The sequence below is a fragment of the Phyllobates terribilis genome, unplaced genomic scaffold, assembly GCF_046119375.1.
Source record: "Phyllobates terribilis strain yellow unplaced genomic scaffold, ASM4611937v1 Scaffold_5__5_contigs__length_657084704, whole genome shotgun sequence".
Lineage (NCBI taxonomy): Eukaryota > Metazoa > Chordata > Amphibia > Anura > Dendrobatidae > Phyllobates > Phyllobates terribilis.
The window spans coordinates 243,608,179-243,624,616 of NW_027362765.1; the positions used below are offsets into that span (position 1 = coordinate 243,608,179).

At 45.0% G+C, this 16,438-nt stretch overlaps 1 protein-coding gene across 1 annotated transcript in view; it reads right to left on the bottom strand.

The window, feature by feature from the left end:
• ST6GALNAC2 (ST6 N-acetylgalactosaminide alpha-2,6-sialyltransferase 2) overlaps positions 1–16,438 on the bottom strand; it is a 129,002-nt gene that overhangs the window by 72,883 nt on the left and 39,681 nt on the right. The window lies entirely within an intron of this gene.

Sequence of the window (16,438 nt, forward strand, 5' to 3'; positions counted from 1 at the left end):
CCAAATGCACATTCAAGGACATCTGGAGGGGAAGAAGTGTGGAAGTGTGTGACCTGAAAAGGGGCAAGCTTGTAAGAAAATATTTTGGTGCTACACTTTGTGCACTCACACTGCAATCACCTGCTGCCCGAGGAATGTGGGTAAACTAGTTGTTATACACTTGTAACAAGAAATTCAATCTATAGGAAGATGTTCAATATTTGATTTTCTGATGTGGAAGTAGATCTTAGTGTCTCTCTCCTCTTTTTTTAATAGCACCATCTAAAAGTGCTTGAAGGTGAACCTGTTATGAGATGATACACTGTAAAACAGCAATACCAAAGAGCTTCAAAGGCTGTGTGCACACGATGCGTTTTTAATGCGTTTCCGCGGCGTTTCTGCAGCTGCGGAAACGCCGCAGAAACGCATTAAAAACGCATGGTAGAAGGGCAGCAATGTTCCCCAATGGAAATCCGCATGTGCTGTGCCCATGATGCGGATTTTTCCGCAGCGTAAACGCTGCGATCAAAAATCCGCAGCATGTCAATTAATTTTGCGGAAACGCTGCTTTTTCGCCGCCATTGACTTGCATTAGAACGCATGGAATCCGCATTACTGTACATGTAGATGCGCATTCCATGCGTTCTAATGTGCGGATCGTACCCGCGTGTGGATGAGAGGACTCTCATCCAGACCCAGGTACCATTAAAAAAAAAGAATAAAATAAAAAATATATATATACTCACCTTCTGACGGCCCGCGCTGCGTCCTCCTGGTGGTTGAATGAAGGACCTACGCTGACGTTAGAGTCATGTGACGGGTCACGTGACGCTGACGTCGGCAGGTCCTTCAGTCTTACACTGCCGGCAGTCGGGACGGAGGGAAGCAGGACACCGGGGGCCATCGGAGGGTAGTATATATTTATTTTTTTATTTTTTTACATTCACACACTATATAAATCCATGCCGGTTGCATGGATTTATATAGTGTGAAGTTGACAAGCACTTTCCAAGTGATGCTAAAATCGCCTGGAAAGCGCTTGTCAATCCGCATGCGGAAATGCATGTGAAGACCGCTTCACATCCGCATGTCCCTGGCAGGAAAACGCATGTACAATCCGCATGTACAATCCGCATGCGTTTTTACCTGCCAGGGAGATGCAGAAACGCTCAGGAAAAAATCCTGAGCATTTCTGCATCGTGTGCACATACCCTAACAGACTCTCCTTTTACTGTACCACCCCGTTGGCTAAGTCATTTGTTTAGGAGGGCTGTATGGTGTTTTTGGCAGCAGGGCCGGCTCCAGGTTTTTCTGGGCCCTGGGCAAAAGAGTCTCAGTGGGCCCCTTTAACACATACCACGATTCATGATGCAGAGATACAGCGGAGAAATATATATATATATAGTACAATGCAAAGATTTGACTTCTTACATTACATGAGTGATATCTATTGTAAATTCCACAATATCTCAGAAACCGGCGAATCGCTCCACACAGTATACTGGGACCCATAAAATGCTCCATACGGAATACTGCCCCCCATATAACGCTCCATAGAGAATACTGGCCCCCATATAACGCTCCATATAGAATACTGGCCCCCATATAACGCTCCATACAGAATACTGGCCCCCATAAAACGCTCCGTACAGAATACTGGTCCCCTTATAATGCTCCATACAGGATACTGGCCCCCACATAATGCCTCATGCAGGATGTCACTCCCCCCATATAATGTCCCATGCAGTATATCACTTCTCCCCCCATATAATGCCCCATGCAGGATGTCCCTTTCCCCCCAATATAATGCCTCATGCAGGATGTCCCTTCCCCCCCATATAATGCCCCATGCAGGATGTCCCTCCCCCCCATACAATGCCCCATGCAGGATGTCCCTTCCCCCCCTTATAATGCCCTATGCAGGATGTCACCTCTCCCCCCCATATAATGCCCCATGCAGGATGCCCCCCCATATAATGCCCCATGCAGGATGTCCCTTTCCCCCACCATATAATACCCCATGTAGGATGTCACCCCCCTTCTTTATAACGCCCCATGCAGGATATCACCCCCCTCTCTTTAAAATGCCCCATGCAGGATATCACCCCCCTCTCTTTATAATGCTCCATGCAGGATATCACCCCCCTCTCTTTATAATGCCCCATGCAGGATATCACCCCCCCTCTCTTTATAATGCTCCATGCAGGATGTCATCCCCACTGCATTTTGGGGTAAGTGAAGAGTCTCCACGAGCTCAAAGAACACTGGATTTTGGCTGTTGGAGCTGAAAAGAGGACATCAGTAAACCAGGGGAGGAGTCCTGAGGAGATAATTTGCATATTCCCACTGCATTTTGGGGTAAGTGAAGAGTCTCCGCGAGCTCAAAGAACACTGGATTTTGGCTGTTGGAGCTGAAAAGAGGACATCAGTAAACCAGGGGAGGAGTCCTGAGGAGATAATTTGCATATTCCCACTGCATTTTGGGGTAAGTGAAGAGTCTCCGCGAGCTCAAAGAACACTGGATTTTGGCTGTTGGAGCTGAAAAGAGGACATTGGTAAACCAGGGGAGGAGTCCTGAGGAGATAATTTGCATATTCCCACTGCATTTTGGGGTAAGTGAAGAGTCTCCGCGAGCTCAAAGAACACTGGATTTTGGCTGTTGGAGCTGAAAAGAGGACATCGGTAAACCAGGGGAGGAGTCCTGATGAGATAATTTGCATATTCCCACTGCATTTTGGGGTAAGTGAAGAGTCTCCGCGAGCTCAAAGAACACTGGATTTTGGCTGTTGGAGCTGAAAAGAGGACATCGGTAAACCAGGGGAGGAGTCCTGAGGAGATAATTTGCATATTCCCACTGCATTTTGGGGTAAGTGAAGAGTCTCCGCGAGCTCAAAGAACACTGGATTTTGGCTGTTGGAGCTGAAAAGAGGACATCGGTAAACCAGGGGTGGAGTCCTGAGGAGATAATTTGCATATTCCCACTGCATTTTGGGGTAAGTGAAGAGTCTCTGCGAGCTCAAAGAACACTGGATTTTGGCTGTTGGAGCTGAAAAGAGGACATCAGTAAACCAGGGGAGGAGTCCTGAGGAGATAATTTGCATATTCCTACTGCATTTTGGGGTAAGTGAAGAGTCTCCGCGAGCTCAAAGAACACTGGATTTTGGCTGTTGGAGCTGAAAAGAGGACATCGGTAAACCAGGGGAGGAGTCCTGAGGAGATAATTTGCATATTCCCACTGCATTTTGGGGTAAGTGAAGAGTCTCTGCGAGCTCAAAGAACACTGGATTTTGGCTGTTGGAGCTGAAAAGAGGACATCGGTAAACCAGGGGAGGAGTCCTGAGGAGATAATTTGCATATTCCCACTGCATTTTGGGGTAAGTGAAGAGTCTCCGCGAGCTCAAAGAACACTGGATTTTGGCTGTTGGAGCTGAAAAGAGGACATCGGTAAACCAGGGGTGGAGTCCTGAGGAGATAATTTGCATATTCCCACTGCATTTTGGGGTAAGTGAAGAGTCTCTGCGAGCTCAAAGAACACTGGATTTTGGCTGTTGGAGCTGAAAAGAGGACATCAGTAAACCAGGGGAGGAGTCCTGAGGAGATAATTTGCATATTCCCACTGCATTTTGGGGTAAGTGAAGAGTCTCCGCGAGCTCAAAGAACACTGGATTTTGGCTGTTGGAGCTGAAAAGAGGACATCGGTAAACCAGGGGAGGAGTCCTGAGGAGATAATTTGCATATTCCCACTGCATTTTGGGGGTAAGTGAAGAGTCTCCGCGGGCTCAAAGAACACTGGATTTTGGCTGTTGGAGCTGAAAAGAGGACATCGGTAAACCAGGGGAGGAGTCCTGATGAGATAATTTGCATATTCCCACTGCATTTTGGGGTAAGTGAAGAGTCTCCGCGAGCTCAAAGAACACTGGATTTTGGCTGTTGGAGCTGAAAAGAGGACATCGGTAAACCAGGGGAGGAGTCCTGAGGAGATAATTTGCATATTCCCACTGCATTTTGGGGTAAGTGAAGAGTCTCCGCGAGCTCAAAGAACACTGGATTTTGGCTGTTGGAGCTGAAAAGAGGACATCGGTAAACCAGGGGTGGAGTCCTGAGGAGATAATTTGCATATTCCCACTGCATTTTGGGGTAAGTGAAGAGTCTCTGCGAGCTCAAAGAACACTGGATTTTGGCTGTTGGAGCTGAAAAGAGGACATCAGTAAACCAGGGGAGGAGTCCTGAGGAGATAATTTGCATATTCCCACTGCATTTTGGGGTAAGTGAAGAGTCTCCGCGAGCTCAAAGAACACTGGATTTTGGCTGTTGGAGCTGAAAAGAGGACATCGGTAAACCAGGGGAGGAGTCCTGAGGAGATAATTTGCATATTCCCACTGCATTTTGGGGTAAGTGAAGAGTCTCCGCGAGCTCAAAGAACACTGGATTTTGGCTGTTGGAGCTGAAAAGAGGACATCAGTAAACCAGGGGAGGAGTCCTGAGGAGATAATTTGCATATTCCCACTGCATTTTGGGGTAAGTGAAGAGTCTCCGCGAGCTCAAAGAACACTGGATTTTGGCTGTTGGAGCTGAAAAGAGGACATCGGTAAACCAGGGGAGGAGTCCTGAGGAGATAATTTGCATATTCCCACTGCATTTTGGGGGTAAGTGAAGAGTCTCCGCGGGCTCAAAGAACACTGGATTTTGGCTGTTGGAGCTGAAAAGAGGACATCGGTAAACCAGGGGAGGAGTCCTGATGAGATAATTTGCATATTCCCACTGCATTTTGGGGTAAGTGAAGAGTCTCCGCGAGCTCAAAGAACACTGGATTTTGGCTGTTGGAGCTGAAAAGAGGACATCGGTAAACCAGGGGAGGAGTCCTGAGGAGATAATTTGCATATTCCCACTGCATTTTGGGGTAAGTGAAGAGTCTCCGCGAGCTCAAAGAACACTGGATTTTGGCTGTTGGAGCTGAAAAGAGGACATCGGTAAACCAGGGGTGGAGTCCTGAGGAGATAATTTGCATATTCCCACTGCATTTTGGGGTAAGTGAAGAGTCTCTGCGAGCTCAAAGAACACTGGATTTTGGCTGTTGGAGCTGAAAAGAGGACATCAGTAAACCAGGGGAGGAGTCCTGAGGAGATAATTTGCATATTCCCACTGCATTTTGGGGTAAGTGAAGAGTCTCCGCGAGCTCAAAGAACACTGGATTTTGGCTGTTGGAGCTGAAAAGAGGACATCGGTAAACCAGGGGAGGAGTCCTGAGGAGATAATTTGCATATTCCCACTGCATTTTGGGGTAAGTGAAGAGTCTCCGCGAGCTCAAAGAACACTGGATTTTGGCTGTTGGAGCTGAAAAGAGGACATCAGTAAACCAGGGGAGGAGTCCTGAGGAGATAATTTGCATATTCCCACTGCATTTTGGGGTAAGTGAAGAGTCTCCGCTAGCTCAAAGAACACTGGATTTTGGCTGTTGGAGCTGAAAAGAGGGCATTTTGAAGCTTTTTTTTTTTTAAGCTTTTTTCACTGTTTTCAGAACATTAACAATAAGAACATGGAAGAGTCTAGGAGCCATTTGGTGAGCTGCATATCCTGCTACATGTTCACAGACTTGCCAGTGGAAAAGCCAAACTTCACATGCCAGAAATGCAAGCTTGTGTCCCTGTTGGAGGAAAAGTTGCGAAATCTAGAAGAGAGGTTAACTACCTTGAAAATCATTAAGGAAGGTGAAGAGTTCTTAGACAGAGCAGAATTATCTCTTCATGATTCAGAAAGAGAAGAAATTCGAACTGCACCTGACGAAACAGAGGAATGGAAGCATGTGACCCACAGAAGCAGGAGGATCGAGAGGCAGTCAGCACCCATACTGCTCAGGAACCAGTACCAGACTCTCACGCAGGAGAACCATGAAGAAATACAGCAAAATAAGACTTTGCCAGCAATGAATAACCTTGTAAGCCCTCAGAATCCTCCTGGATGGAGAAAGAAGAAAGTTGTGAAGAAAAAACGGAGAGTGGTGGTCATGGGGGATTCCCTGTTAAGAGGAACAGAGGCCGCTATCTGCAGACCAGACATAACCTCAAGAGAAATGTGCTGTCTTCCAGGAGCAAAAATTAAAGATGTGTTTGACAGGATATCAAGACTCTTCAGACCTACAGATCACTACCCATTCCTGCTAATACATGTGGGGACAAATGACACCGCAGGAAAGGACCTGGAAACCATCTGCAGTGACTTTGAAGACTTAGGCAAGAAAGTGAAAGAATTGGGAGCGCAGGTGGTCTTCTCATCCATCCTCCCAGTGGATGGCCATGGAACAATGAGGTGGAATAAAATTCTACAGGTGAACAACTGGCTACGTCGATGGTGCAGTCAACAAGGATTTGGATTTCTGGATCACGGAATGAATTACCTATACGATGGACTACTTGCTAGAGATGGGGTGCACCTTACGAAGACTGGAAAACATGTATTTGGAAGTCGCCTTGCTACACTCATCAGAAGAGCTTTAAACTAGAACAATGTGGGAAGGGAAGCAAAAGGCCAGAAAAAAGCCATACAGCTGACAAATACTATTGAGATCTCTGCTACTGGAAGTGGAAAAGAAGAACAAAGACAAAAAAATCTAAATAATAAAAATATGGGAGGAAGAGAAACCAATCACAAACTAAAATGTTTTTATACAAATGCACAAAGCATGGGCAACAAACAAGGAGAATTGGAACTACTAATGCAGGAAAAGGAATATGATGTCATTGGAATCACTGAAACTTGGTGGGACGATACACATGATTGGAATAAAAGGCTAAAAGGATACAACTTATTTGCAAGAAACAGACTTGATAAACGAGGAGGAGGTGTTGCATTGTATGTTAGAAAAGCGTATATCTGCACAGAGATTGAAGCTTCAGAGACTGGGAGTTCTGTGGAAACTGTTTGGGTAAGAATACAAGGAGAGAACAACGGAAAGGACACCATTGTAGGCATTTACTACAGGCCACCTGGGCAAGCTGAAGATATGGATGAACTCTTTATGTATCAAATGACCAAGTTCTCCAAAAAATATGACGTAGTGGTCATGGGAGATTTCAACTATCCAGACATTTGTTGGGAATCTCTCTCAAGTAAAACTAACAGGTCAAGCAAATTCTTATCCTCTCTTGCTGACAACTTTATCTTCCAAAAGGTAGGGGAGAAAACAAGGGGATCTGCTACTTTGGATCTAATCCTTATAAACAGGGAGGAAATGGTTGAGGAGGTAAAGGTGGCTGGGACCCTAGGAGGCAGCGATCATGCTATTATAGAATTCTGGATAACTAGAGGAGGAAGACATGTGAAGACTCAAACTTCAAGGTTAGATTTTAGAAAGGCAGATTTTAAGAGACTCAGAAAGAGAATAGGAGGGATCCAATGGCTGGATGTCCTTAAGGACAAAAATGTCCAGGAAGGATGGGAAATTTTTAAAAATGAGATTCTCAAAGCACAATCGTTAACAATCCCGAAAAGTAGGAAGAATGGGAAGCATTTAAGGAAACCAGGATGGATGAACACAGAACTTAAACACATGCTAAAAAGAAAGAAAGAAATGTTTATTAAATGGAAAGAGGGAGGCATATCTAAAGAAGATTATAATGCAGTCTGCAGATCCTGCAGGGCACGTATCAGGTTAGCTAAAGCTGACAATGAATTAAGGCTTGCAAGAGATGTCAAAAGCAATAAAAAAGGATTTTGGGGGTATGTCAAAAGTAAAAGAAAAGTCAAAGATGCTATAGGATTTTTACAGGATGAAAATGGAGAAATGGTAAGAGAGGATGTTGAGAAGGCCGAACTTTTTAATTCCTATTTTGCATCTGTTTTCTCTCAGAAAGAAAATGTAACATCAACTTATCTTCACTGTCCTTTTAAAGGAATAGAGGAATCCAAGTTATCTGTAAACAGAAAGATTGTGAGGGAATATTTAGCTAACATAAATGAGTTCAAGTCTCCAGGTCCAGATGAATTACACCCCAGAATACTGAAGGAGATCGTAGAAGAAATTTTAGAACCACTCTCCATAATCTTTGAAAATTCTTGGAGAACAGGAGAAGTCCCAGAAGACTGGAGAAGAGCAAATGTTGTTCCTATCTTCAAAAAGGGGAAGAAGGTGGACCCAGGGAACTATAGGCCGGTGAGTCTGACTTCTATACCAGGAAAGATCTTTGAACAAATTATTAAACAACATGTATGTAAGTACATGGATAAGAATGAAGTGATTAACCAGAGTCAGCATGGGTTTGTAACTAACAAGTCATGTCAGACTAACTTACCGTATATTCCGGCGTATAAGACGACTTTTGAAGACTGAAAAATCTTCTGTCTAGTCTGGGGTCGTCTTATACGCCGGTAATGTTTTTGAACTTTCAGAAATTGACATGCGGGGATACTCTGGGGGTGTTAATAAGCTGCCGTGGCCGTATCCCTGCCATGTGGGAGTTAATATAAGGTGGAGGGAGTTAAAATACGGCGGCGGTAGGTCCAGACAGTCAGCGCTTCTGTGCTGAAACTCACACATCGCTGCGCTGTGTCTTCTCAGGCCTGGGACACAGCGCAGCGTATTCCCAGCAGCGGAGACAGACAGAACCTAGCGAACTTTTCTGACACATCGCAGTGTCTTCCCAGCTCCGGACACAGCGCAGGGCTTCTGTGCCGACAGCTTTCACTTGTCACAGAAGCGCTGCGCTGTGTCCGGAGCTGGGAAGTTCGCATCGCTTCTGTGACAAGTAGTGTTGAGCATTCCGATACTGTAATATCGGGTATCGGCCGATATTCGCGGTATCGGAATTCCGATACTTAATTCCGATACTTTTACAATATCGAATACCGGAATCGGAAGTTCCCATAATGCCTGCGCTCTGCAGTGTCTCTGAAGGATGACAAGCTGGATGGCAGAGCTCAGCTGAGATCCAGCCTGTCATCAGAATGCCATCCCAGCGTGGGAGAATTCTCCTGATTGTTTAAAAGCCGGCGGGCGGTAAAAAGCCGCCGGCTTTTAAACAATCACACAGCGCCATACTGCTTCCCCGCAGCCTCCCACCCCGATCCTCCGCTTCCCTCGCCACCTCCCATCCCGATCGTAAGTTAGGACCGGGCGGAGAGTGCAGCACAAAGGAGCGGGGAGCGAAGGACCCGGGCGGGGAAGCCGGCAGTGAAAAGACTTCACCGCCGGCTTTCCCGTTCTGTGCTGCGCTTTCCCGCCGGTTATTTCAAATGAACAGCTGAGGTATCAGGTGATGCCGATCAGCTGTTCATTTGAAGTCGCCGCGGTGCCCTCAGAGGGTTCATGTGAGTTCATGCTTGACTGCATTGCATGAACTCACATGAACTTTCCCACGATCTCACAGGTCAGCCTCACCTCCCAGACCCGTCATGATTGGTGTGTGCGGGTGTCTGTGCGTGTGTCTGCGAGTGTGTGTGGGGTGTCTGTGCGATGTCTGCGGGTGTGTGCGGTGTCTGCGAGTGTGTGCGGGTGTGCGCGGTGTCTGTGCGATGTGTCTGTGCGATGTCTGCGAGTGTGTGCGGGTGTGCGCGGTGTCTGTGCGATGTCTGGGGGTGTGTGCGGTGTCTGTGCGATGTGTGCGGTGTCTGTGCGATGTGTGCGGGTGTGCGCGGTGTCTGTGCGATGTGTGCGGGTGTGTGCGTGCAGGCAGACATAGGCCGATGTGACACTACTACTCCCATCGGCCTATGTCTGTCCCCCGTCCACTCCTGCCAGCAGGATCAGCTCGATGGGAGCAGTAGTTCCCATCAGCCTGATCCTGCTATATAAATTGCCCTACTGTGTCCCCAATAAATGTTAAATATATGTCATTGGTGGCCAGTGGTTACCTACAATAAATTAGTTCATACATTACCTGTCCCCGCCGATCGCCACCTAAAATAAAGTAAAAAATAAAAAACTACACCTATACTCACCTAGACACCTAATTCCCCGAAGCCATCGATCTCCTGTAATAAAATATAAAATAATAAACCACAACCTTATCCTTATCCCTCCGTAGTAGTCCACGAGTGTCCCACGAAGATCTCCAGTTCAGAGCAGCCACATAGAATGTGACCGCTCTGAACCGCTGCCGCCGCTAGAATGACGGGGCCGTAAAGCAGCCCCGTCATTGCATAAGCGGGTTCGCCGGAGTTCAGGCAGCGCTGCTCCGGTCAGCTCCTTTACGGCCCTGCTGTATCGTGAGAAATTCCCACGGTACAGCAGTGCCGTAAAGGAGGTCTCCGGAGCTGCGCTGACTGAATGCACTCCGGTGACCTCAGTCAGTGGCTCCCGCTGCCGGGAGCGGACGTGTTCCCGGCAGCGTGAGCTTACAGCAGCCATGCACAGCTGTCACCATCTCCAGATGTGACAGCTGTGCATGGGAGATCAGCGCAGGAACGTGGACAGGTAACTATTTTTTTTTTAGTAAACTAAGAATTAAATAAAATGGTGTGGTTTCTTTCAAATAAATTATTTTTTTCTTGGTGTAGTGTGTGTTTTTTCTTTTTAACACTTTGTAGGTTAGTAATGGGGGTGTCTTATAGACGCCCATCATTACTAACCTGGGCTTCATGGCAGCTGGCGCTGACATGAACCCCAGCCCTATTACCCCCTGCCACCGCACCAGGGCAGCGTGGAAGAGTGAGGCTAAGTGCCAGAATTGGCGCATCCTATGGATGCGCCATTTCTGGGGCGGCTGACGGCTGGTGTTTCTAGCCTGGGAGGGGGCCAATATTCATGGCACCCTTCCTGGGCTATTAATATCAGCCCCCAGCTGTCTGCCTAGCCTTTGCTAGCTATTAAAATAGGGGGGACCCCACGTCATTTTTTTTGGGGGGGTCCCCCATTTTAATAGCTAGTAAAGGCTAGGTATTCAGCTGGGGGCTGATATTAGTAGTCTGGGAAGCTCCATGGGTATTACCCCCTTCCCAGGCTTCAAACATCTGCCCCAGCCGTCTGCTTAACCTCCGCTAGAGACTAAAATTAAGGGGAACCCCACGCCAATTTTTTTTTAAATAAATCCTTTATTTTAACACTAAATGACAAGTACAGTAATCAACACTGTCACTGTACTTCATATATATGTGACTGACATGTTTCTATCTATCTAATCTATGTACGATTCTCTATTCCTTCTATTCTAAATTGTCGGGTACAGATGCTGAATTGCTGGCCGGCTTTCTTAAAGAGACGGTGCATGAAAACACTATTATTTTTTTAAATAAATCCTTTACACTAAATGACAAGTACAGTAATCAACACTGTCACTGTACTTCATATATATGTGACTGACATGTTTCTATCTATCTAATCTATGTATGATTCTCTATTCCTTCTATTCTAAATTGTCGGGTACAGATGCTGAATTGCCGGCCGGCTTTCTTAAAGAGACGGTGCATGAAAACACTATTATTTTTTTAAATAAATCCTTTACACTAAATGACAAGTACAGTAATCAACACTGTCACTGTACTTCATATATATGTGACTGACATGTTTCTATCTATCTAATCTATGTATGATTCTCTATTCCTTCTATTCTAAATTGTCGGGTACAGATGCTGAATTGCCGGCCGGCTTTTTTAAAGAGACGGTGCATAAAAACATTATTATTTTTTTAAATAAATCCTTTACACTAAATGACAAGTACAGTAAGCAACACTGTCACTGTACTTCATATATATGTGACTGACATGTTTCTATCTATCTAATCTATGTATGATTCTCTATTCCTTCTATTCTAAATTGTCGGGTACAGATGCTGAATTGCCGGCCGGCTTTTTTAAAGAGACGGTGCACGAAAACACTATTATATTTTTTAATAAATCCTTTACACTAAATGACAAGTACAGTAAGCAACAATGTCACTGTACTTCATATATATGTGACTGACATATTTCTATCTATCTAATCTATGTGTGAAGCTCTATTCTTTCTGTTGTAAATTGTCGGGTACCGGTGTATGCCGCTGATGAAAATGGATGATAGTAATGTTGTTGTTGTATGCCTTATGTTTATGAGTGACAGTTTTCCTGCTATATACCTGCATGTCATAAGAATTTAAATTAAAAAAGTACCATGTTAAATTCAAATCTGTTTTTTTTTAATTTTTACCGGTGTTTGGTATGCGTTGGAAAAGGGGTAGTCTTATACGGTGAATATATCCTAAACTCTATATTTTAACAGGAAAGTAGGGGGGGTCGTCTTATACACCAGGTCGTCTTATACGCCGGAATATACGGTAATTTCCTTCTATGACAGAATCACTGACTGGGTGGATAAGGGAAATGCTGTAGATATAGTATATCTTGACTTCAGCAAAGCATTTGACAAAGTATCTCACACCATCCTTATTGAAAAAATGACCAAGTATGCAATGGACCAGGCAACTGTTAGGTGGATTCATAACTGGCTTAGTGATCGGACTCAAAGGGTGGTTGTAAATGGCTTCACATCCAGCTGGATGAATGTCTCAAGTGGGGTACCACAGGGCTCCGTCCTGGGACCTGTATTGTTCAACATCTTTATCAATGATTTAGATGAAGGAATTGAGGGTAAACTGATTAAATTTGCTGATGACACAAAGCTAGGAGGGATAGCTAATACTAGAGAAGAGAGAGAGAGGATTCAAAAAGACCTAAATAAACTGGAGCTGTGGGCAGCAACCAACAGAATGGTTTTTAACAGGGAAAAATGCAAAGTACTACATCTGGGCAATAAAAATGAAAAAAGCATATACAGAATGGGAGGAATAGAGCTAAGCAACAGTACATGTGAAAAAGACTTAGGTATACTAATAGATCATAGACTGAACATGAGTCAACAGTGTGATGCAGCAGCAAAAAAGGCAAATACAATTCTGGGATACAATTCTGGGATGTATTAACAGAAGCATACAGTCTAGATCACGTGAAGTCATTATCGGTCTTTACTCCTCTTTGGTCAGACCTCATCTGGAATACTGTGTACAGTTTTGGGCACCACATTTTAAAAAAGACATAGACAAACTGGAGCAAGTTCAGAGAAGAGCGACCAGAATGGTGACTGGTCTGCAAACCATGTCCTATGAGGAACGGTTGCAGGATTTGGGAATGTTTAGCTTGCAAAAAAGAAGACTGAGAGGAGACTTAATAGCTGTCTACAAATATGTCAAGGGCTGTCACATTGTAGAAGGATCATCTTTATTCTCATTTGCACAAGGAAAGACTAGAAGCAATGGGATGAAACTAAATGGGAGGAGACACAGATTAGATATTAGAAAAAACTTTTTGACAGTTAGGGTGATTAATGAGTGGAACAGGCTGCCACGAGAGGTGGTGAGTTCCCCTTCAATGGACGTCTTCAAACAGAGGCTGGACAGACATCTGTCTGAGATGATCTAGTGAATCCTGCTTTGAGCAGGGGGTTGGACCAGATGACCCAGGAGGTCCCTTCCAACTCTACCGTTCTATGATTCTATGATTCTATGATATAATGCCCCATGCAGGATGTCACCCCCCATAAAATGCACCATGCAGGATGTCACCCCCCATATAATGCCTCATGGTTCCATACATTAAAAAAAAAAAAAAATCAAATACCTCACTCAGCCTCACCTGCTGCCGCTGCTCAGGTCCGGACTCCAGTGTCGCCGACATCGTCCCGCTCTGCGCTGCCTGTGATGGCTCAGTGAAGGGCGCGGTGGAAAGACGTCACTGCACCCTCTGACCTGAGACGTCACAGGGAACGCACAGCAGGAAGACAGCGGATCTGCGGAGGCACGGGGAGAGGTAAGTATCCACCTGCCGGGGCCCTGAGCAAGTGGGGGAGAAGGGTGGGCGCTGGCACCGCTCTCCTCCACCCATAGCCCGGCGGGGAGCCCGACCGCGAGTGGGCCCCCTGCCTGCTCAAGGCCCCGGCACTTGCCCAGGTGCGCCGGGTGCTGACGCCGGCCCTGTTTGGCAGTCACAATATTAATGCTTTATGGAACATTTACAGACATCTCAGCTTAAAGTGAACCTGTATCAAGAGGTCTCAATTTCACTTTCCAGTTTACAAAATGTATTAACATCAACAGCAGATTTTACTAAATTAACTACTTACATGGGTTTTCTACAATTTTACATTGATTATCTATTTTTAGAATAGATCATCAATATACTGTACAGTGGGGGAAATAAGCATTTGATACCAGAAAATCACTTTGTGTGTTTTTTAAATAATTAAATTGCATTTTATTGCATGAAATAAGTATTTGATCACCTACCAACCAGCAAGAATTCTGGCTCTCACGAACCTGTTTTTCTTTAAGAAGCCCTCCTATTCTGCACTGATTACCTGTATTAATTTCACCTATTTGAACTCATTACCTATATAAAAGACACTTGTTCACACAATCAATCACACTCCAACCTCTCCACCATGGCTAAGACCAAAGAGCTGTCTAAGGACACCAAGGACACAATTGTAGACTGGCACAAGGTTGGGATGGGCTACAGAACAATAGGCAAGCAGCTTGGTAAGAAGGAACGGTTGGTTGGCACAATTATTAGAAAATAGAAGAAACACAAGATGACTATCAATCTTCCTTGGTGTGGGGCTCCATGCAAGATCTCACCTCGTAGGGTAAGGATGATTCTGAGAAAGGTCAGGAATCAGCCCAGAACTACACAGGAGGACCTGGTCAATGACCTGTAGAGAGCTGGGAACACAGTCTCAAACATTACAATTAGTAACACACTTTGCTGTCATGGATTAAAATCCTGCAGGGCATGCAAGGTCCCCCGCTGCTCACGACAGCGCATGTCAAGGCCTGTTTGAAGTTTGCCAATAACTATCTGGATGATCCAGAGGAGGCATGGGAGAAGGTCATGTGGTCAGATGAGATCAAAATAGAACTTTTTGGTATCAACTCCACTCGCCATGCTTGGAGGAAAAAGAAGGATGAGTACAACCCCAAGAATACCAACACCACGAAGAATGGTGGGGGAAACATCATACTTTGGGGGTGTTTTTCTGCAAAGGGGACAGGACGACTGCACCATATTGAAGGGAGGATGGATGGGGTCATATATCGCAAGATTTTGGCCAACAACCTCCTTCCCTCAGTAAGAGCATTGAAGATGGGGGGACGTGGCTGAGTCTTCCAGCATGACAGAGCCCAAAACACAGAGCCAGGGCAACTGAGGACTGGCTCCATAAGAAACATTTCAAGGTCCTGGAGTGGCCTAGCCAGTCTCCAGACCTGAACTCAATAGAAAGTCTTTGGAGGGAGCTGAAAGTCAATGTTGCCCAGCGACAGCCCCGAAACCTGAAAGATCTAGAGAAGATGTGTATGGAGGAGTGGGCCAAAATCCCTGCTGCAGTGTGTACAAACTTGGTCAAGAATTACAGGAAACGTCTGACCTCTGTGTTTGCAAAAAAAGGTTTCTGTACCAAATATTAAATTCTGTTTTCCTATTGTATCGAATACTTATTTCATGCAATAAAATGCAAATTAATTATGTAAAAATCATACAATGTGATTTTCTGGACTTTTTTTAGATTCTGTCTCTCACAGTTGAAGTGTACCTACGATAAAAATTACAGACCTGTCTATTCTTTGTAGGTGGGAAACTGTGCAACAACGGCAGTGTATCAAATACTTATTTTCCCCACTGTAATTGATATAGGTCCCACACTGCAACTTTCACTAATCAGCAAAATATAGGAGGGTTGGCTTTCATTATTGCAGTAACAATACAGTAAAATTGATACACAAGTTAATAATGAGCAAGCTGAGCAGAAATTGCTAATAGTAATAATTAATATATGGATGATACTTAATATAGCTGGGGAATAGTTGACTATACAGCAATACAGCACTGTGTAAAAGTTTTAGGCAGGTGTGGAAAGAACTGCAGTCAAAAGCCATACCTTCGATATGGAAACAAGGACTGATGACGCATGAAAACATAAGAACTGAGGTGCAGAAAACTGGCAACAGGCGCTCTGATTTGTATGTAACAAGAGGCATTTTTTTCACAGAAGGGCCGGAGAGCGGTATAATAATCTGTGTCTGCAGGCAACAGTGAAGCATGGTAGAGCCTTGCAAATTTGAAGCTACATTTCAGGAAATGGGACTGGGGATTGGGTCAGGATCCTCAATGCTTAGAAATACAGGCAGATACTTATGCATCATGCAATACTATTAGGAATGTCTAATTGGCTCCAAATTTATTTTTCAGCAGGATAACACCTCAAGCATACAGTAGTGTCATTAAGAACTTTCTTTATAGTGAAGAAGAACAAGAAGTCCTGGAAGTGATGATATGGCCCCCACAGAGCCGTGATCTCAACATCATCGAGTTTGTCTGGGATTACAGGAAGAGACAAAGGATTTGCACAAGCCTACATCCACAGGAGATCTGTGGTTAGGGCTCCAGGATGTTTGAAACAACCTTCCTGTCAAATTCCTTCAAAAACTGTGTGCAAGTGTAC